Raw genomic sequence first — 24,741 nt, forward strand, 5'->3', positions numbered from 1 at the left:
TTACATTCAATAAAATTAACCTGTTTTAAGCATATAGTCCTGTGACTTTTGACAAAGGTATACTGTGGTGTAATCATCACTACAACAAGATATTAAACATTTCCATCCTTCAGAGTCAGCCTCATCCCCTTCCCCACCCCATTCCCCATCCCCCAAGTAACACTAATCTATTCTCACCAACAAAAGTTTTGGGTTTTCCAGAATTTCATATAAATAGAATCGTGCAATATGTATTCTTTCCGTCTAGCCTCCTTGGCTTATCATAGCACTAGTACTTTTGCGATTTAGCCATGTTGTTGTATGTATCATCCATTGTTTGTCCCTTTTTTATTGCTGACAAATAGTTAGTTCATTGTATAGATGTGCTACAAGGTATTTTCCCATTCATCAGCAGATCTCTCGGGTCATTTCCAGGTTCTGCTATACACAAAGCTGCTGTGAACACGTGAGTGGAACTCTTTGCTTTCATTTCATCGGGTAGATTCCTAGGAATGGATGTGCCCGGTCATAAGTTGACGTGTATATTTAAATTGTAGGATACAGCCATAAGTTTCCCAAATGGCTGTTCAGTTTTGTATTTCCATTATCACTATATGAGAGTTCAAGTGCTCCACATTTTCGTCAGCAGTTTATATTTTCAGTTTTTAGAAATTATTATGATTTTCTTTGACATTCTGATAGGTAAGCAATGGTGTCTTGTGTTTTTAATTTTCATTTCTCTACAAATAATTAGACTGAGCACTTTTTTTTTCATGTCCTTATTTGCTACCCAGGTATCTTTTGCGGTCAAATCTTTCTGCCATATACAAAAAAGAAGACTTCATTTCTACCTCATGTCATATGTAAAATGAACTAAAAAATGAATCATGTAAATTTTCAGTTGTGCCAGCACCATCTGTTAAAAAACTATTGTGTCTTGCCCTAGCTGGGTGGCTCAGTTGGTTGGAGCATCGTTCGGTACACCAAAAGGTTTCTGGTTTGATCCCTGGTCAGAGTGTTTAAGGGAGGCAACTGATCAATGTTCCTCTCACACATCAATTTTTCACACATCGATATTTCTCTCTCTCTCCCCACCCTTCCTCTCTCTAAAATCAATAAAAACATATCCTCGGGTGAGGATTAAAAGATAAAAAAGCTATCCTGTCTTCATTGGATTTCCTTGGCACTTTTGTTGCTAAAATTATTAATTTATATTATAGGCTAGTCTCTTTTTAGACTCTGTTATATTCCATTGATCTACATGTCTATCTATTTACAAACCACAGCTCTGGACTAATGCATCCTTAGATTAAATCTTGATATTAGGTAGTGTGAATCCTCCAACTTTGCTCTCTTAGTTTTTGCTATTCTATTTCCTTTGCTATCCCATGTAAAATTTAGAAACAGCTTGTGAATTTCTACAAAATTATGTTGAAATTGTGATTTAAATTGTGTTGACTCTCTTGATCAATTTGGAAGAGTTAAAATCTAAATAATATTAAATTTTATAATCTGTAAACATGGTATATCTCTCCATTTATTTACATCTATTTTGGTGTTTCCATCAATCTTTTGTAGTTTGCTTCATGCAGATTTTGCACATATATTGTTAATTTTATATTTAAATAGTTTAGATTTTATGGTGCTATTGTAAATGGTATTTTAAAAATATAATTTCCATTGTTAGTTACTGGTATTTAGAAATCTGATTGATTTTTGCATATTTTCCTTGTATCTTGTGACCTTGCTAAACTTGTTAACTAGTTCTAGTAGTGTTTTTTTTGGTATTTTTTTTTGAGATAGTATGCATACATAATCTGCATGTAGACAGTTTTATTTCTTCCTCTCTAATAATTGTTTATGTGTTTGCTTGTTTATTTCACTGGCTAGAATCTCCAGTATGATATAAAATAGAAATTGTGAGGATGGCTATCCTTGCCATCTATAATTTGAGAAGCAAAACATTCAATCTGTCAATGTTAGGTATGATGTTAGTTTTCAATTTTTCATAGATGACCTTTATGATAAATGTTGAAGAAGTTCTCTTTAATTCCTAGTCTGCTGAACAATTTTTAAAAAATCAGGAATGAACTTTGTCAAATATTTTTCTGAATCTATTGAGATGATCATAGTGCTTCTTTTGTCTGTTGATATGATGAATTATATTGATTGATTATTAAACCAGTCTTGCACTTATGGGATAAACTTCACTTAGTCATGATGTATTATCTTTTTATATGTTGCTGGATTAATTTGTTAATATATTAAGGACTTTGACATTTATAATTATGAAGGATATTCTCCTGTAAATTTTTTCTTATAATATTTTGTCATATTTTGATATTAGTATAGTGATGGTCTCATAGAATGAGCAAGGAAGTATTTTCCCATTTTATATTTTTTGAAGGATTTAGTGTAGGATTGACATTATTTCTTCATGAAATGTTTACTAAAATCACCAGTGAAGCCATTTGGACCTGGAGTTCTCTTGTGGTGAAGTTTTTTTAACTGCAAATTCATTTTCTTTACTAGTACAGTGCTTTTCAGAACACACATTTTCTTGTGAGTGAGATTTTGCAATTTGTACCTTTCAAAGAATTTGTTCATTTCATCTAAATTGTTGATCTATTGGCATAAAATTTTTCATAATATTCTTTTATGCTTTTAATGTGTCTGGTGTCTGTAGTAATTCCCTCTCTTTTACTCTTGATATTAGTAATTTATGTATTCACTACTTTATTCTTGATCTATTTGATCTATTATAGCCAGAGTTTATTAATTGTATTTATTTTTTAACTGAACAGATTTTAGTTTCATTAATTTTTATTTTTTATTTCAGTTTTATTTTTCATTGATTTTGGCTATCTTTTTTATTCTTCCAATATCTTGAGATAGTGGCATAGATTGTTTATTTATGAACTTTCCTCTTTTTTCTCTTTTTAAATCTTATTATTTTATTTATTTTGAGAGAAACATTGATTTCAGAGAGAAAGGGAGAGGGAAAGAGAGATAGAAACATCAATGATGAGAGAGAATCATTGACCAGTTGCCTCCTGCACACCCCTACTGGGGATCAAGCCCGCATCCCGGGCATGTGCCCTTGACCAGAATTAAACCCAGGACCCTTCAGTCCGCAGGCTGGCACCCTATCCACTGAGCCAAAGCAGCTAGGACTTATTTTTTCTTTTTTTAAAAAAGCATTTATTTTTTAATTATAGTTGACATACATCATTATATTCAGATGTACACCCCAGTGACCACCACACATGACATAACTTAATAAGTTACAATTAATCCCAATAATTTCTGTATCTGTGTGATACAGAATATGGTCTATGTTTGTGAATATTCATTGTTCACTTGAAAATAATGTATATACAGCTGTTAAATGTGATGTTCAATAAATGTCAGCTAAGTCAACCTTTTGATAATGAGGTTAAAATCTTACTGCCTCTATTGTGGTCTACTTATTCTTTCAAACATTCAGATTGGTATGTTGAAATCTTCAACTATAATAATAAATTTGTCTTTTTCTCCTTTCAGTTATATCCATTTTGCTTCATGTATTTGGAAGCCTGTTTTTAGATGGAAATTTTTTTCAGATTAATTTAATTTAATTTAATTTAATTTTTTAATTTCTTTATTGATTAAAGTATCACATATTTGTCCTCATCCCCCCATTCCCATCCCACACCCCTCCCCACACATGCCCCCACCCCCCTGTTGTCCTTAACCGCTGGTTAGGCTCATATACTTGCACACAAGTCCTTTGGTTGATCTCTCCCCTTTACCCCCACCCTCCCCTACCCTCCCTCTGAGGCCCGACAGTCTGATCCATGCCTCCTTGTTTCTGGGTCTGTTCTTGTTCATCAGTCTATGTTGTTCATTATTTCCCCTAGATGAGTGAGATCATGTGCTATTAGAAATACACTTATAAGAACCGAAAATGAGACAAGCAATTATGGTTATGGTGACAGGCAAATGAATCAGTCTGTAGTGAGTTTCTTTCTGGGCCAACAGTTCTTTTGAGACCCAATTTCAATGTCCAACAGTTCCTTATGTGTACATGTCAGCACTGACATTACAGTTCTGGATGGTGGACAAATGGTGGTAATGCAGGTCCGACTCTCTCTGGTTTGGTCCTGGGCAACCTGCAGTGATGCACAGCTGCTAACTGCTAGTATGGGAAGGCCACGTCAGCGTCTTCCATCTCTGGACTGCTTCTCTTCTGTCTTCATGGCTGGAGTAGTCCTGTCGATTCCTCTCTGTTGCTGGAATCCACATGGTCTCGGAGTTGTTTTCTGAAAATATACAAACATATTCTCGACCAAAAGTTAATAAAGGAATATTTTCTATAAATTTGACTTGGGATCCTATTTCATTTTTTGCCCAAATGATTTTCCTCTGGCTTGTTTTGACACCTTGTGTGTTTTTCATGGGTGTCTTGCTTTTAGCCTTACCATTAATTTTTTAAAGTATTAATTTTCTAGATGTAATTTACTTACAGGATATTTTTCCTTACATGATATTCTTCTACTATCCCCTCCTTTTTTGATTTAAATGTTAGGAGGCTTTTGAAATTTTTATAATGTAGTCTTGATGGCTTTTAAATTTTAATTTTTTGCACTATAATATTACTGTTTTAGATTCATTACATGGTGCACAATTTTATCATGAGATGAAGTACCAATAAAAATTTTAGTTAACACTTTAGGAATACCTTTTTGTCCAGTACAATTAATTTTTCTAGAATATTCACTTGTTTCAACTAGCCAATTTAAATTTGCCTGAAAACTTGACTACTATTTTACTGTCAAATTTATTACTCTAACAACAATCTTATTTTACCCTGTAAATATTAGTGGAAGGGATTATTTGCCTTCTTGAGTAGGTGCTGAGCATTCCTGGTGGTAGGCTGGATTTAGATATTGTAAACCCACTTCCCCACACCATGGGTACAAGACAACTCAAACAATTCTTGTAGGAGTGAGGGGGCAGCTGCTGTTGGCCAAGTCTCTGTCGGTCAACTGGGTCCTGATCTGAGCTGGGCATGGGAAGCACGAAGCAGCCATGGGGGCAGGAGACCTCCCTCAGAAGGGGCTAGGATTCAGGCCCCTGCAATGTTGGGGGGGTGAGGGTCTGTGCCCCACCTCTGTTGATCCCCAAATTCTCTCCTGATGGCCCCTCTGCGACTGTGCCTGTCTTAGGTTGTTCCTTCCTTGAGGAATCTTACCCGTCTCTGGTTAACCAGCCATCCTTTGGGGCCAAGCAGGGTGACGTGAGATTCAGTTTTGTCTCCTTGGTAGACTATGCTCCCATGGCCTCCATGCCCAGCACCTGCCTTGGGATCCCCTGCCTGCTGGCGGGGCCCCAGCACTGATCACATATCTTGTGGAACCCGGGTTTCTTCTCCAGGGAGGGCTCAGTTCACCCCACTGGGTGAGAGACAGATCCATGGCACCAGTCATCACGAGACTTCAACCTCGACATGAACAGAAAGCTCAGGCAACAGCTGTGGACAATTGGATTGTGAGAAGAGGGTCCCTCTTGGCCAAAAGGGCAAGAGGGACCAATATAGAATGCTTAGGTGCCTTCCCAGGAGGCCCTCTACACAATGGAAAGGATTAAATCCTTACATGTCCTTTTTAAATTGCTGCCAGACATTCAAAGAATTAGTTTGTAAGTTTGCTTGGGATAATTGTATATTATACTGTTTTAATTCTAAAGTATCAAGAGATGTGTTAAGTTTGTCTCCAAGCACCAAACAGATGATTTTTTTTTTTTTTTTATCCCCAAGGGTGCGAGGAACTATTATAAGTACTGGGGGTGATCCAAATCTGGGAAAAATTTTAATGACAGTGTAGAATAATATCATGTAAGGATATTCTTTGTTCTAGTCCATGGCAATTCCCTTTCAAACTGGCTGTTCATTTCTTTTTATATAGACAAGGTCTTAGTTACATTTTCTGCACCTCTACTGGGGGCAAGTAGTGATAGTAGTGACACCCTTTCTTTGGTGTCTACACAAGCCAGAAACCTCTCTTTAATTGTACACACAAAGGGGCATTGTTTTGATTTTGTGTCATACAAAAGGGAAGCTGGGTGGAGACCCCTGTGTATTTATACTTTCTTGCCCCACCCATGGACCTCCTGGATGACCAAGGTGTTTGGTATTATTGGTAACTACATTAGTCAGGGGATCAGCCCACGTAAGGGGTCTTACCCATGAAGGGTCAGAAGCATAAGACCAAAATACTTACCCTCTTGTCCCAGGTAAAATTACCGTACATCTGATGATTGCTAGCGTGGCTAGAAAGGCGTTCTCAGGCATTCTTGGGTTTCTGGTTACCTCACAATTTCTTCCCTGAGGTTTGATGTTCTCATTGATGTTTCTCTGTTTCTGGATCTATTTTTTCCCCATCAGTTTATGTTTTTCATTATATTCCACAAATGAGTGAGATCATGTGATATTTATCTTTCTCTGCCTGGCTTAGATGGAATTTTTAAAATAATTTTATTTTATTTCCAATCTTGACTTGTTAGCATATGTCTGTGTTTTATTTTGTTTTACTGATTGCTTTAAGAGTGTACATGTTGTGGTGAAGGGATTGAGAAGTACAGATTGGTAGTTCCAAAGTAGACATTGGGAAATGTACAACTTAGGAAATATAGTCAGTAATATTGTAAAAAAAGTACAACTTAGGAAATATAGTCAGTAATATTGTAACAACTATGTATGATGCCAGTGTATGTAACTATCAGGGGAATGCTTTGTAAAGTATATGATTATTTAACTACTATACTGTACACCTGAAACTAATACAAAATAATATTGAATGTAAACTGTATTTTAAAAATTAAAAAAGAGTGTACATATTGATCTATTATAGGCTGTCTTTAAGTTATATCACTTCACATATTATCTAAGAACTCTTGGCATTGTGCTGAAGTTATTACACATTTTACTTTTATGTGTGATATAAAACAGAAGTTAATTTTTAATGTTTTACTTTAAAATAATCAATTATCTTTTAAAGTTAGTTAATTAAAAAAAATACTCAATAATTAAAAAAATATTTATCTTTATGTTTACCATTTTTGGGGCTCTTCATTTCTTTGTGTAGATCCAGATTTAATTATGCTGATTTCCTTCTATATGAGGGCTTTGTTTAATATTTCTTATAATGATCATAAATTGGTGATTAATTTTTTATGCTGCCGTATGCCTGTAAAATTATTTATTTTACTTTCACGTTTGAGAGATACTTTTACTAGATATAGTGACATCAGTATGTTGAAGAAGTTGTTCCACTGCCTTGTAGCTTGCATTTGTTTCTGTTGAGAAGTCTGCTGTAACTCTTTATCTTTTTAAAAATTTTCTTCTGAAAAAAAAAAAATAAAGAAAACTATACCAAACTGCAATATATCAGGAAGCTTAATGAATGCAAAGAAATATAAAGAAAACTATACCAAAATGCATAATATCAAAGTGCGACCAGAACAACCAGCCAGTAGCTATGACATGCACTGACCCAGACCTTGCTGCTGGGGCTCTGACAGCCCTGAATCTGGTTCACCTGCACCCTGGACCCAGACAGGAGGGAGGAGGGAGCCCAATTCCTTGTGGAATCGGCCATTGGCTAGCTTGCTGCTGGGACCAACCTCCCGTGCTCCCTCCCCCCAGCCAGCCTGATGGGGGTGGGGGCCAACCAGCCAACCGTGGGAGGTTGGCTGGCTGCACCCGCCCCCTCCCTCCTCCATCAGCCTCGATTGCCGGCCAGGCCGAGGGACCCCACCCATGCATGAATTTGTGCATTGGGCCTCTAGTGTCTTATAAAAGTTATCACATATTTTGTTGGTTTCTTAGTTGTTTATGGTAAGAAAGCAATTTCCGTACAAAAAGTAAAAGTCCTCCAGAGGGAAAACTTTTAAAGTTAAGACTCAGAAGTTACCTATCATACTTCTACTAATATTTGATTATCAGAACTTTAGTAATATAGCAGCACCTGGTTATAAGGAAGGTTGAGCAGCAAAGTCTAGCTGAGTAACCACGTGCTCAGGTAAAACTACTATAGAGGAAGAGAGAACTGTATGTTAATCCTGGTCTTTTCAGTTATATGCGTTAGTTTGGGTTTAGGGTTCTACCCCTTGTAAATTGTGAGTCCTGGCTGATGAAGTTGATTTACAGACAGAGAGAAGCATATATTAAAAAATAAGAAGACATTCAATATTTTACTTTGAAACATAGTTTTCCTTTCTGTAAAAGTGGGATATGTTATTACTCATCCCTCCAGTATGTTCTTAGGTTTAATGATTTTATGAATGAGAATGTGCTTTGTAAACTATCTCAAACCAGACAGCCATCTATCTATACTAATAAAAGGGTAATATACTAATTAGACTGGATACCTTCCAGATGTCCTTCCAGACAAAGTCGAAGCAGCTGCAAGGGCCAAGGGCTGGCAGCCGCAGTGGCTGTGAGGGCCGAAGGCTGGTGGCACAGGAAAGGCAGCGGCGCTGGTGGGTCCGGGCCAGTCCCACCCGTGTTGCCGTGGCCCCTCCTTCCGCAGAGGCGGTGCTGGGAGAGGCAGCAGCACCTCGGTCCTGGAGCCTCTGCAGAGGCTGGACAGGGTGTGACCGTGGTGCCTCAACCTCCCACAGCCCCTCCCCCAGCTGGCCTGGCCCCAGATTTCCCCCCTGCTACAAGTGGGAAGGGTGGGGCCAGCACTAAGAAGCGAGGGCTGAGGGCCGGCAGACACGGCAGCTGGCTTTGGCAGCAGCAGCAGGGTGACGGGGGCGGCACCTGCCCCTTATCCTCCCAGTCGCCTCCCACAGAGGCAGGCCAGACTGCGGCTTAGGCCCACTCCCTGGGGAGCGGGCCTCAGCCATCAGTAGGACATCCCCTGAGGACTCCCAGACTGTGAGAGGGGGCAGGCATGGCTGAGGGACGCCCCCCCCCCTACAAGTGCACGAATTTTTATGCACCAGGCCTCTAGTATATATATAAAAGCCTGAGCGACTGTTTGACCGCTTGACAGTTTGACCGGTAGCTTTGATGTGCACTGACCACCAGGGGGCAGACGTTCAATGCACAGGCATGGAAACATAGAACAGACTGATGAATCTCAGAGGGAAGGGGAGAGGGGGGAGGACAGGAAGAGATTAATCAAAGATCTTATATGCATACCTGAGGCCAGGTGCACAGATTCTTGCACCGGTGGGGTCCCTTGGCCTGGCCCATGGGGATCAGGCTGAAACCAGCAGTCTGATATCCCCCAAGGGGTCCTGGATTGTGAGAGGGTGCAGGCCAGGCCGAGGGATCCCACAGGTGCACGAGTCCATGCACGGGGCCTCTAGTAAACTATATTCATCAATTTTTCCTAATCCTCCAAATTTAGTTTGTTTCCCCCTACCTATTATGCACTCTTAAAACATCTGGTATTTGTTCCTATAGTTTACCTCAATTGTAATAAATGTTCATTTACATAATTATTTGTTTCCAGATTGTTTTCCCCAATAGACTGAAAGATACACAGGATTCTCAAGAGACTTGCTATTTTTCTTCCTCACAGCTTTATCCCCAGCCCATTGCATGGTGACTGGCATTTATTGAGCTCCCAATGAGTATTTAAGTGAACAAATGACAACTATATAAGATATAACATTGTCTGTGGAGAATTCAAGGCTCCTCTATAGTCCCTGCACTCACAAAAGAAAGCCCAGAAGAGAAATACAGATATTTATTGGGTTAGAATGCTGGATGCCTGTGGTGGGACGAAGGGCACACAGGATATTTCCAGGACAGTGGATTCGGATTAAAAGCAATAGCATCCATATGGCATACTTTCTGGTATATGTCCTCTCTGGCTTTCCCTTGAAGTATTTATCTCCGGTGGAGCTGCTGCACTAAGGTGGACCTAGAACTACCTCTTGTTTGAAAGATGTGGCCATCCTGGCAAAGACTCTTGGGCTCCAGGACTTGGGAAGGCAATTTTCTCTTTCTTAGGTCGATCTGAATTGTGTGAGGCCACAGTCAAGATTAGGGTCCAAATATGGTTTGTGAGATGATTTTAGGAGTATGGCCCTTCCCTTAATTATCTTTCTCCCTCTCTATCTCATATTTTATATTTACAAAACTATCCTTACCTTATTCTCCCTCCAGTTATTGCTCTACTCACCTGTTTTTAAAAGAACCAGCAATCTTCCTTTTTAAAAAATTTATTTTTAAATTAGAGTTGACATACAATATTATATTAGTTGTAGGTGTGCAGCATACTTTATGAAGTTATCACCCTGAAAAGTCTAATGCCCATCTGACACTATACACAGTTATGACAATACTAGAGGGCCAGTGTGCAATATCGCGTGGCCCCACCCACCTGCCCATGCCCCGCCCACCCTCCTGCTGCTCTGCAGCACTTATGCCCCGCCCACTGCCCCATCAAGTTCATAGCCATGCTCCTAGCTGTGCTCACAGCTGTACCCACCTCACCGGGCCCTCCTCACCATGCCCACCGCTCCTCCGTGCTCTCACCCTGTCTACCCATCCACTGCCCCGCCATGCTTGCAGGCCCACCCACCCACCCCCCGCCACTCACAGCCCTGCTCGCAGCTGTGCTTGTAGTCATGACCGCCTTACCATGCTCACCTGCCCTCCACCCCACCACCCCGCCCACCCGTAGCCATGCCCGCCTCACCATGGCCCACCCGGCCGCCAGCTTTGCTGCAATCAGAGCCTGTGGGCCATGGGGGAGGGCTTGAGAGATGCTCCATGCACCTCATGGTGACCGGTTATTTGGTCGTTTTGGTCGTGACGCCTCTTGGCCTTTTATTATTATGATTATTGACTACATTCCCTACACTGTACTTTTTTTTTTTTTAAATATATTTTATTGATTTTTTACAGAGAGGAAGGGAGAAGGATAGGGAGTTAGAAACATCGATCAGCTGCCTCCTGCACACCTCCCACTGGGGATGTGCCTGCAACCAAGGTACATGCCCTTGACCGGAATTGAACCTGGGACCTTTCAGTCTGCAGGCCAACGATCTATCCACTGAACCAAACTGGCCAGGGCCCTATGCTGTACTTTACATCCCCATGACTATTTTTACAACTGGTAATTTATACTTCTTAATCCCTTTCATTTTTTTTCACTTCCCCCAGCCCCTTTTCCATCTGGTGACCATCAATTTACTCTCTTACAGAAAACTTCTTGATTCTGATCAGGCCTCCATATCCTCATTTTTCCTTCCTTTCAACCCTACACTCACCAGCATTCCTTCCCCACCCTCAACTGCAATGGCTCTTGTCAAGGTCATCAGTAACATTCAGTGGTTACTTCTTGTTCTTCCTAGCTTGTCCTTTGAGCAATATTGAACACCTTGATCCTCTCTCCTCCTTCAATCACTTTCTTTTGCTGTCTTCCCTGATGCCACATTTTCCTTGATGGGTTCTTCATTCTATTGACACATCCCAGAGTTATGCCTTTTCATTTCTCTATTCATATGCTCTTTCTAGGTGACCCCACCCAGTTCCATAGATTTAAATTTTACTTACGTGTTGATGACTCACAAATTGTTACTTGTAGTCCCATTCTTTCCCTGGAATTCTAGACTCCTATATCCAACTGCCTACATATCCAAATAAATGCCTAATGAAAGAAATTTCAAACTAAAAGTGGTCCAAATAAAACTCATGTTTTTGCCCTCAAACTTGCCTTCTTCTCTCCCATCTCAGAAAATGGCACTGTAACCCCCAATTGTTTATGTCCCAAATCTAGGTGTTATCCCTAACTCTTTTTTTTCCACATCCCAAACCTAACTAATAAACAGGTTCTGCAAACTCTACCCTTCATCTATTTCTCTCCATCTCCAATAGTTCATATAGTTCAAGGCTCTCTCATTTCTTGCCTGGATATTGCAATAGTCTCATAACTGGTATTCTTGGTAGCCAGAATTAAATATTTGAAGCAAAAATTTGATCATGTCCACCCTCTTTAAGAATTTTTCTACATCTTCCCGTAACATGAGTATTACATTTGACATTTTATTCTGGTTTTCAGAATTTCATGTAATTTGAACCCTGCTTACCTTCTGAGTGCACCTCACACCACTCACCTCTCCCCCTTTTCACTATGTTCTCACCACACTGGTTTGATTTCTGTTTTTCTGACTTGTGTTTTTGGGGCATTTGCACTATCTGTTCCCTCTACCTCCCCAATCTTTAAAAAAAACCCTTTATTGTTGAAAGTATTACATATGTCTCTTTTTCCCCGACATTGACCTCTTCTAGCCTGCCCATAACCTCCCATCCCCCCTCGCCTCACCCTCCCCAGCCCAAGCTTTTACCACCCTATTGTCTGTATCCATGGGTTATGCATATATGCATACAAGTTCTTTGGTTGATTTATTCTCAACCACCCATCCTCCCCCCTTCCCAATCTTATCATGACCAGCTCCATCTTCTTTGTTTACCTTAGACTAAATGTCAACAACTTAGAGAGATCAATCAAATGTAAATTAGCCATCTGGTTTCTGTCCTATCACTCAATTTTACCTCTCTGCATAGCATCTTTTTGCTATCGAATATTGCCATTTTTTTGGTCTCCCTTCTTCTTCCCATCCTATATAATAAAAGCCTAATATGTTAAGAGTCCAGTCATCTGGTCGTCCATTCAACCAATCAAAGTGTAATATGTTAATGATATGCCAAGGCTGCTCAACCTCTCGCTATGACGTGCACTGACCACCAGGGGACAGACGCTCTGACCAGTAGGTTAGCTTGCTGCTGGGGTCCGGCAGATCAGGACTGAATGAAACAGGTTGGACATGCCCTGGAGCCCTCACGTGGTCCCTCCCTGGTTGGCCAACCTTCTGCATCCCTCCCTGGCCTTGATTGTGCACCGGTCGGGTCCCTCAGCCTGGCCTGCACCTTCTTGCAATCCGGAACCCCTAGGGGGATGTTGAAGAGCTGATTTCAGCCTGATCCCACTCAATGCAGGAGCTGTCCCCGGTGGTCAGTGTGCTCTCACAGGAGGAGCACAGGCTCACGGCTGGCGAGTGCAGTGGCAGTGGCGGGAGCCTCTCCTGCCTCCATGGCAGTGCTAAGGATGTCCGACTGCCAGCTTAGGCTGACTCCCTGCCATCAGTCAGACATCCCCCCAAGGGCCCCCAGACTTTGAGAGGGCTCAGGCCAGGCTGAGGGACCCTCCCCCCTCATCCCCCTACCCAGTGCATGAATTTCATGCACTGGGCCTCTAGTTAGATTATAAATTTGAGAGTAGAGACATTATCTCTCTTGTTCACTGCTATAACTCCAGTACTTATTATCACTTTGTGACACAATAAATGCTTGCTGAGTGTATTAATGAAATTGGACCACTCATTTGTTTTAGTATACTTTGTTCAAGTCTGCCCTTATCTACACAAAGAGTTTCTTACAGCAATTGTTGGCCCAGCTGCACTCAACAGAAGATCATAATGAGGTTTAGTGCCATTAACAAAGATCACCATTTTGGTGATTTCTGATTTTTTTTGCCTCCTGCACCAACCTATGGCAGCACTAGGTGTCTCGTGGAAGATTTTAGGCCTCCTATCAATGGACACCCGGCAGAGTCAGCAAGATTTAGAGACCCTGGTTCCTTGCCCAATCCAGACTATCTCTGTGACTGCATTCACCTCTGTTAGAATTAAGTACATTAATAGTACTGGGAATGCAGTGGGTGACCATAAAAGGGAAATATTACATAGCTTAGCTTGCAATTTTAACTGATTGTAGCTGGGCCACAGTAAGATTAGGATTAGGACAAGAGGGAAGAGTGCTGACGGAGGTGTGGTAATGCGAAAAGTAGAACATTTCTCTGGGAGAGTACGAAGATTTCTAAAATACCTGACAACACTGAATACAATGCTAAAAGTTTTGTGTGTGGGATTTAGGAATGTAGGGTATAATTGAGCCATATGCAACACTTGATTCCTTTTAACAGCTTCTAAAAATCTAAAACAACTTATTATTAGTAATTACTTAAGACCTCATAGAATTTTATGGGGACTGAGGATCCCATTTCATTAAGCTTATAAAAAGAAGAAGAGTTACTGTGAGTGCATGCATAGAGAAAAAGGCCATGTGAGGCCACAGCAAGAAGACAGCTATCAGTTAGCCAAGGGGAGAGGCCACAGGAGAAGCCAAACCTGTTGGCACCTTGAGCTTGGAGTGCTAGCCTCCAGAACTGTGAGAAAATAAACTTCTGTTGTTTAAGGCTCCCAGCCTGTGGTATTCTGTTACGGCAGCCTGAGCTGATGAAGATGCAGTTTTTGTACACCTCAGTTAACAGTGACAGCTCTTTGTAAACTTCTCTTATTCAAGCGAATTGGCTCTACTTTCTTCAACTGCTCCTCATTAGAGCAGTAATGTTCATTAGATGAAGGTAATGATTAGGACAGAACATCACACCACCATGAAGCATGCTGGGTGCTGGCCACAGCAGTAGGACTATCGCCTTGCTTGCTATGGAGATCTTAATACAACTAATTTCGTAGTTGTATTAATTTCATAGTAATACAACTAAAGACAATGCTTTGGCAGCTCTTGACTCAGATGAACTTACAAGACAACTTAATTCACTCTCTCTCAGGATTTGCTCCTAGTCCATTGGCTTTGTGTCTGAAATGCCTGACTTAACATTGGTCTGGTTAGATTTCATCATGCTGGATTTTCCCCATTGTTCAAAGCATCCAGATACACTCACTGTCTGCCCAACTGCTTATTACCAGAAAATCAATGCCCTGCTTCAGACATTTTATAAAGATGGTGAGTGTGAAGGGGTCAAGGCCTGAACCTGATATCATTAATGATGATAATAACAACTTATATCTATTCAGAACTTTACAGATTATGGAGCTTTCTACCAGTTGAGGGGTCCTGGCAAAATAGGAAATGAGTTTCCTCTTTCATGACCTTTCCTCTGTGAGTTGCTCAGTATGCTGGAAAGGAACGGGGAATCAGGAATGTTAATCTTAGTTCTGAAGCCACATTACCTCTCCTGGCTTTGATATCCAACTGTGAGTGAAGGAAAAGATTGATGATCTCCAAGGTCACTGTATCGTCAGTATTTTCTGCCCGGGATAGCCACATAGCATATTTTTTTTTCTTTATGAAGCAGATCTACAGAAATATAAAAACCTACATATATATAAAGTATTTTTTCAGGCCAAACATTCTTGGTTTCTAAAAAAAAAAAAAAAAATCCACAAATCTGTTTGGTAAACCTACACCAATTTCCAGGTTTTTGCTGCGTCTCCAAAATATTCATAAAACTTCTCACTAGGTGATAGTTTACAGAATACACCTTTTTCTTCTTTTCTAAATTTACTACCTTTCCCCATCTGCAGCCATGCTCCTTGATACCTCATAGGAAACTGGCAGTGGTTTAGTGGTGGCTGCATCTGCAAGTCTCCCCAGGACTGTGGGGCGCACTTCCTCCAGTGGAGTCTTTTTGGCTTTGCAAGAGCAGCCAGGTGCTCTCTTGCTCCCTGTTCACCTATTGTGAGTTCTCTCAGCTTTTTCATCTGCACATTTGATATTCATGACTGCCATATCTTTATTCAAGGTGCCAATAAAAATGCATTATGTATGACTTGGTCTGCTGAGAAAATGATCATGTTTTGTACATTTAGGGATGTAAGAGCTTATAAAGAGGGGAAAAATTGGGGGAAATGTATTATTTCTTGACAAACAAAAAAAATCTTCATAATAATAATATTTTGGTTTCACTTCTCTCTGTCAACCCCATCCCCACCCAAATCTCCACATTTCAATGTAGAGCACAGAGTGGCTGAGGGGAAGGAGAAGGGGTTAAAGCTGGATGGGTGGTGTGCGGTCAGGCAGAAGTCGCCTGGAAAACCAGGCCGAGACATTCAGGTTAAACACAGGAGATTAGGTAACCACTTGCAGTTCTTAAGCAGAGACATAGTGCAATGGTGGCATGTTTTCTCGTTGTTTTTAGACAGCTCTGATGAGACCAGGAAACTGCTTTCCTGAATCCCTGCAGCCAAAACAGATGTGCACTTTGGCACTTAATTCTTTATTGGGCAGCAGAGGACTTAAAAGTAGGTTTTTGCAAACCCATGTGTGTGTGTAATCTGTTAAAACACAGATTAATAGGGCCCACCCTCGGAGTTATTGGTTTAATAGGTCTGAGGTGGGGCCTGGGAATTTGCATAGTTAAAAAATTCCCAGGTGATACTGATGTTGCTGGTCTGGGGACACTTGCAGAACCACTGCTTTAAAGAATCACATATGGGTCTTCCTTTGAACTTTCTTCATTAACGAGACGCATGCAGCAGTGAGGGTCTCATGAGGGAGCCACATCTTCTTTGCCCATGATGGGACTCAGAGCTTCACCTGGGCATAGACCCAGACATTTTTTTCTGGGGATGCTGCTTGCCTTTAAAGGAGGAAGTATCATAGTAAAAACAACAACAACAAAAAAACAAACAAACAAAAAAAACAAAAACAGTGGAATTTGATCTGATGATCAATCTACAGAAGACTGAAGTTCCCCTTCTCAATGGAATGGGCCAGTTCGTAGATATAACATTCATCAGCTCATCACCATTGTCCCAGGATGTTGAAATTATCCTGGGAAGAATTTAGATTAAGTACCCAGAAGAATCGACAGATAATGAAAACTGCAAAATGCACTCAGTGGACACGAGAGAAATATTGGCATCTCTTGTGTGGGCAATAATTGGAAACAGATTAGATTTTCCTCGATGTAGACTAAATACAGGTTTTAGAATCAAAGAGAATATAGTTTGAATAATTTTTCTGCCTTTTATTTTTTTAAGATAAATTTCCTTGGGTACATCATTTAGCCTCTCTGAGCTATGGCTACTATATTCATAAAATAGGGATTATCAGGGCTTTTGTAAAGTTTAAGCAAGATAAAGGGTATAAAGCTTTGCCTGGCTCATAGTAGGTACAAAACTAGCATTAATAATCTCCATTCTAATGTTTTCTCTTCCCTGTAATAGAGTTTATTTTATTATGATTATTTCAAAATATGTGAGGAAGGAAAACCAAATCAGGCTTGGAAAGGGAGAGTTGTTTCAGAGTCAGCATCATTGTTGCCAAGTTGGAGATTAAACTTTCTTGGTGGTTTGAGAACATCAGCGTGTCAAGGGATTTAGCTACAGACTGCAAGAGAAATGGACTCTGCAGGGCCAGCTGGTTCAGTGTTGAGTGCTATCTGCTTTCCGCTGACAGAGGCCAGCCAGAAATAAGCGAGGTGGACTTCAGAACCTTGGACAGGGCACGAGAGGCACAGGTTTGTCAGCTGGGTGCTCACTAGACCTGGGTAATGATCCGTGGCAGTCTTGTTAATGGCTTTAGGGTTTCACATATTTCTGTAATTATTTCATCATTTGGAAGTTTTGAGTTTCTAATTATAAGGCACGAATTAAAATAGTCTCTGTAATTCAGTTCCCTACAGGCCTTGAACTAGTGGTGCCAGTTCCTGTCAGGTTATTTCACTCGTAAATGGCAGATAATAGTAGTTTCAGTCTCCTTGCTCATCATTTCTCTATTTTACCTCCAGAACTTCCTCTTTGCCTTTAAGTGTCTAAATTATCACACCTATGTGATGTTCCCAGTGATAAATGGCAGATGCTTCTTCTTCTAAACCCAGCCCCTTAGTCCAGGGTAAGGTTTGCAGCCCCTGCTGAATAGTAAAATCACTACAGGAGCTCTTCAAATGCCCATGCATTGCCCCACTCCATAGAATGTGGTTTAATAGCTTTGGGTGAGGGATGAGCATCATTATTTCTTAAATACCTCCCAGGTGTTCTAAAATACAATCTGGATTGAGAACTACTGGTCTAGAGCTAGACCTTTGCATCTTCTAATGCCCCCTGTCTTTCCCCTGGAGTTGATCTCAACTTTCTACTCATCAGCCTTTTGGGACATAGACTGAACCCAATTTCTAGCTTATATCTGATGTCCAGCATAGATAGTATCAAGCCAAGCATTGCACTCTCATCTCCAAGTATAGAATGGGAATGCCAGTTGCCCTATTTATCTCAATTTATCACAAGAATTAAATAAAATAATGTGAAAATCAAGAATTGCAAATGAAAATACTTAACATTAACACCTAGTTGGAAAATCCTAGAGAAACAAAAGAAAGGACCTCAATCCTGGTATAGCCAGCCATTCTAGAAGAGACATAGTGAAATTAAATGTCAACATGCCCTGTGACCTGGCAATCTCCATTTTGTGGATACACCTAGAAAACTTCAGGCATAGCTTCATCTTGGAACACGGACAAAGATGTTCATAGCAGCATCATTGGTGACAGCAGAGAGTTGTAGAAAATTAAGATACTTCTCACTAAAAAACTGAAGCAGCATACAGATTCAATGAGTTTCTTATCAAAATATCAATGACATTTTTTAACAGAAGTAAAACGAGTAATTTTAAAATTTGTATGGAACCACAAAAGACCCCAAATACCAAAAACAATCTTGAGAAAGAGGAACAAAGTTGAAGGTATCATGTTCAGATTTCAAACTGTACACTACAAAGCTATTGTAATTAAAACAATATGGCAATGGCACAGAAACAGACACATGGAACAGAGTTGAGATCCAAGATTTAAACCCATACCTACATAGTCAATTAATCTACTACAAAGGAAGCAAGAATATGCAATGGAGGGAAAAACACCAGTCTCTTCAATAAACAGTGTTGGTAAAACTAAATAGCTACATGCAAAAAAATGAAACTGGATCACTTTCTGACACTATATAAAAAAGTAAACTCAAAATGCATTAATGACTTAAATGTAAGACCAGAACTCCCAGGGAAAAAACATATGCAGTAACTCTTAGAAATATTTTTTGGATATGCATTCTTAACCAAGAGCAACAAAAGCTAAAATAAACAAAAATGGGATAACATCAAACAATAAAGCTTTTGCACAATGAAGGAAACCATTAACAAAATGAAAAGGCAAGTCAATGGGAGAAGATTATTTGCAAATGATATCTCTCTCTCTATATATAAGGCTAAGTGTCCGACTGTCTGACCAGTCACTATGACGCACACTGACCACCGAGGGGCTGATGCTCAATGCAGAACCTGCTGTGATGTGCACTGGCCATTTACAGAGAAATGTCACTGCGGACCTGGTGCCCACAAAGCAACACTCGGCTTCCCCCAAGTGGGACACATGTCCCGCCACCACCCTGGAGCGACACCCCTCCCCCCAAATCTCAGCCAACACTGCTGAGACCCCATGGTGCAAAATGTGGCCACAACCCAGCCCAGCCCAGCCAGCCCAGCCCAGCCCAGAAATGGTGGCTGTGGGCGCTGGGTAATTACATCACATAGCAATGCCTGGCTTCCTCTCCCTAGCGACTAGCCTCCTTGGAGTTTCTTCAGCCCAGGAACATGACTTGCTTTATAGCCAGGTGGAAATATTTTACACTTTAACCAAATGTCTGTGAAGCATTTTCCCATGCCTCATCTCATTTGATATCCATAGAAGTCCTGGAGTAGGTAGATAGGAGACTCAGTGGAATCCTATTTTCTTTTCATTAGTCAGAAAACAGAGCTTTAGAAAGCTTAGAAACTTGACCCAACTGAAAAGAAGTAAGAAATGGTGGACCTTGAAAATGACTTCAGGTTTTCTCATTGTGCAGAATATAGTCAAACACTGCTGCAGTTAAATATTTTACCTTTTGTTCTCACTGCATGATCTACTATAATAATTTGCCTCATGTTGATATTTACTGCTGTGTTGCTGACAATTACCTGAAAGAGAAGTTGGGGTGCTTCACTGGGCTGGAAAAAGTTTAGCTAAATCAGAATGCAGGTCTAATTAAGCAAGTTTATTCTATATATATAAAAGGCTAAGTTGACTCATGTGATACTGTTGGTGGGTAATAATGAGACCATCAATTGCAAATTGATGCAGCTACTATGGAAAACAGTATGAAAATTTCTCAAAAAATTAAGAATAGAAGAAATATGACTTAGCAATTCTAATTCTGGGTATCTATGTGAAGAAAACAAAACACTAATTTGAAAATATATATGTACTTCTATGTTTATTGCAGCTGTATTTATAATAGCAAAGATAGGAAGCAACCTAGGTGTCTATTGATAGATGAATGGATAAAGATGTGTTACATATATACAATGGAATACTACTCAGCCATAAAAAAGAATAAATCTGGCCATTTGTGACAACATGGGTGAACCTAGAGGATTTTATGCTAAGTGAAATAAGTCAGACAGAGAAGGATAACCACCACATGATTTCACTTAATGTGAGCTCAAAAAACCAAAACAAACAGGTATAGAGAACAAACTTATAGTTACCAGAAGGAAAGGGGGTGTGGTGGGGTGGGAGGGTGAAAAAAGGGAAGGGGAGTAAGAGGTAAAATTTTCATGTATAAAATAAATTTCATGTGGATGTAATGTAAAGCATAGAGAATATAATCTATAATAATAAAAGTGTAATATGCTAATTAGACTGGACAGTCGGACGCCCTTCCGGACGAAACCGGGGCTGCGAGGGCCAAGGCAAGCCACTGTGGCTGCGAGGGCCAAGCCCCTTGTACGAATTTCGTGCATTGGGCCTCTAGTCAATAATATAACTTTGTACAGTGACAGATGATTACTAGACTTAGTACAGTGGTTACTTTGTTAAATATATAAATGTTGAATAACCATGTTCACACCAGAAACTAATATGATATTGTATGTTAATTATATAGTAATAAAAATTAATAAGCAAAGTGTAAAGATTGCATTTATGGGATAGAGTACAGAAGTTAGAATAACAAAAGGAGTATGTACACAGCAACATGACTAGAACTGTATAAAAGAGTGATGAAGGAGAAAAGGAAACAGCAGGAAATCTGGAACATGCTGCCAGTTATGTACATTAAAAAAATTATTCACAAAGCAATATTACAGATTTTTCATGGATACATGCCTATCCAAGGGCATTTACCAAACACAATAGAGTTAAGTGCTTATGGGAAATGGGACTGGGGAGTGGGATTAAGGGGGAAAATAATGAGACCAAAATCTAGCAAGAACAGAACTTGAAAGAGGCAGATGCGAATGATATGTGCTGTGAACCAAGGGGTATGATCAGCTTACCCCCTGCTCCTTCCAAAGGCAGAACAGGAGAGAAGAGAGAGGGAGGTGGAGTGAGCCCTGGCTGGTTTACACGTCAGCGCAGGAGAAGCTAGAGAGAAAAATGAGTCCTTGGGAACCAGGAAAGAAAACCAGGAACCTGCCTTGGGCTGGAAAGAAAAATCTGACTTTATTGCTCCCTAGAATAGATTGGGGGAGAAAATGAAAGAGGCTTGCTACATTGAAGATAAAGACATTTACAAAAGCCCTGAGACTGAGGGGAGCAATTTAGAAATTGGAGATGAGGAACTGCACTTCTGGACTTGGGAGTTTTATGCTGAAAACTCGGGGATGCTGCTGCCCCAGGTGAGCAATGGGTTCTGTTTCTCCTAACTTTGTTTTAAACTCTGAGTTTCAGAACAAAGGAGTTCCCAGAAAAGGGATACCATTTCCCCATAAGAGACAAACCTCATGATTAAGATCTGCTTTTTATACTTCTCCAAACAGTGATCTAATCATTGAACCATCCAACAAAGATCCATGCAACGAGCCTCTCCCATGTGCTGGGCAATGAGAAGAGCGAGGCCAGTCCCTAGCTTTGGACAGGACCCATGTAGATGCTGAAAGCACCCTTTGCTTTGCCCTGAACACTGAGCTTGGACTGTGAGAAGTTTCTTTCCGCCCTGACAGCAAGGGATCATCTACCTGTAGAATTAGAAACCGCAGTGATGTGTTCACTGTCCGCCCAGAGAAACGCATGCCTTAACAGTGAGCGTTTCCACCTGTGCAATGGTAAAGAACGATGAATATGTTAATTCATACATTGAAGAATCTCATTTTGAGCTTGTTTTCTATTAAGGATATAAGAAGAACAAAACAGGAAAAGATGGCGACCGGCAGGAAGGTAGGGAGAGAGAGAGTGTGAGTGAGGAACCCATAGAGGAGAGTGTAGATGTGTGTGGTGTGTGTGTGTGTGTATGAGATAGGGTCAGTTAGATTCTGCAGGTCTTCCAAGGGGCTCCCGAACAGGGCAGCCCTAGACGGCGGAGCCCCGCGCACAAAGCGGACACTTCTCGGCGGCTGGTGCAGACGCGGAGACCACGCCATCTTGGGAAACAGAGCTGCCTGAGACTCGGATCCTGGCTTCTAACACAAACCAGGACCCTGCAGCCACTGGGGACAGAGAACTGCTATCACAGCTTCAGACAAACAACAAGAATCCAGACTTCCCGGCAGATTTCCGTGAGTCAAAGAGCCTATCCCCCTCCTTGCAGGCGCTGATAGCGCCATAGTAACTGATAGACCCGCCCCTCCCCCAAGCTGCTGAGCGCCCACAGGCGTGCAGAAAGCGCCATAGTAACTGATAGGCGCGCCCCTCGCCCAAGCTGCTCACGGGCGCGCGCACAGACAGCGCCATAGTAACTGATAGACCCGCCCCTGGCCCAAGCTGCCGAGCTTTGCGCAGGGACGCGCTCCCTCTTAGGGAATTTGGCGCGCGCTCGCGCACGGGACAGAAGCAGCTCCCCGTCGGGGAAATCTGTCAGTGCGCACAGAGGGCTCCCCTTCGGGGAATTTGGGGGAATTTGGCTCGCGGGTCACAGCTCCCCCTTGGAGATTCTTAAGAGGGGCTTCCCTTTGGGGAATTTGGCGCGCAGGACGGACTCCGCCCCCCTTCTGGGACTTTGGGAGAGTGCACTGAGCCGGCTCACCTTCAGGTTTTTAAGAATGTGCGCTCTAGCCGGTTTGGCTCAGTAGAGAGAGCACACACAGGACGCAGCCCCACTTCAGGGAATTTGGCACGCGGGACACAGCTGCCTGGGATCCCTGACTCACAGCGCATTCACACTAAGAGCCAGCGACCCCAATTGTTGGTGCGTGCACACACAGGGACCCTGATTCTCAACGAGAAACCGCACAAGGCAACAGAGACTTTGACACTCGAGTCTTGGTGCAGACACAGGGAAACTCTGACTCCTGGCACATGCTAAGGATCTCATTCTCGGCACATACCAACAGTGTGGTGCAGACAGGGCCCCTGATTCTAAATGTGCACACGAGACCACACGGAACACTGGGGACACTGATCCTGGGCAAGTCTGGTTCCCACCAACCAAAGACAGCCACACGTCCTAGTGTCAGTGCACTTCAGTGAAACTAGGGTGGAGCGAAGTCCCCACAGCACACGGCCCAGGTCCACGCAAACAGAAGCTTGAGCTTTCTGGTAATAGCCAGAATGGGGAAACGAAATAACTCACAGAGGAAAGAAAATGTGGAGTCGCCAAGAAAGGAAATTAGTGAAAATGAAGCTTGCAACATGACCGAAAAGGAGTTCAGAGTAATGGTCATGGAATTTATACATCGGATGGATGAGAAAATCAACAACTTATGCAAGAATCAGGAAGAAATGAAAAGTGATATAGCTACAATCAAAAACACCATGGAAAGTTTCAACAGTAGATTACAAGAAGCAGAGGACCGAATTAGTGAGTTAGAAGATCAGGTACAGAAACAAGCTCAAGCTGAACAGCAATTGGAGAAAAAAATTAAAAAGCAGGAGGAAAGCCTAAGGGAGCTTCGGGACAACATGAAACGAAGTAACATGCGTATAATAGGGCTGCCAGAAGGACAAGAAGAGCAGCAGGGATTAGAAAATCTATTTGAAGAAATAATGACAGAAAACTTCCCGGATATGGGAAAGATAAAAGTTACGCAAGTAAAGAGAGTCCCAAGCAGGATCAACCCCAAAAGACCCACACCAAGACATGTCATAATTTCAATGGCAAATATAAATGATAAAGAGAGAATCCTAAAGGCGGCAAGAGAGAGACAGAGAGTTACCTACAAAGGAACACCCATCAGATTGTCAAATGATTACTCATCAGAAACACAACAAGCTAGAAGTGAATGGAAGGAGGTATACAAAGTGTTGCAAAGCAAAGGACTGAATCCAAGAATACTATATCCAGCAAGACTATCAATCAAAATTGAAGGGGAAATCAGGAGCTTTGCAGACAAAAAAAGCCTCAGGGAGTTTATCACCACCAAACCAGCAATGCAAGAATTGCTAAAGGGAATACTGTAAAAAGAAGAAATAAACAGGTAAGAAGGAATACAGACACAAAAATAGATATGACTGCAAACAAATACCTTTCAGTAATAACTTTAAATGTAAACGGACTAAATGCTCCAATCAAAAGACATCGAGTAGCTGAATGGATAAAAAAACACGACCCATATATATGCTGTCTACAAGAGACCCACCTCAGAACAAGAGACTCACACAGATTGAAAGTGAAGGGATGGAAAAATATCTTTCAGGCAAATGGAAATGAAAAAAAAGCTGGGGTAGCAATACTTATATCTGACAAAATAGACCTCAAAGTAAATGCCATAACAAGAGATAAGGAAGGCCACTTCATAATACTAAAGGGAGAAATCCAACAAGAAGAAATAATTCTGGTAAACATATACGCTCCCAATATAGGGGCACCCAAATACATAAAAAAACTCCTGGAGGATATCAAGGGAGAGATTAATAGCAACACAATCATAGTAGGAGACTTTAATACCCCACTATCACCACTGGACAAATCCTCTAAACAAAAAATCAGCAA

Source organism: Cnephaeus nilssonii, assembly GCF_951640355.1.
Source record: "Cnephaeus nilssonii genome assembly, chromosome: 7".
In the NCBI taxonomy this organism is placed as follows: domain Eukaryota; kingdom Metazoa; phylum Chordata; class Mammalia; order Chiroptera; family Vespertilionidae; genus Cnephaeus; species Cnephaeus nilssonii.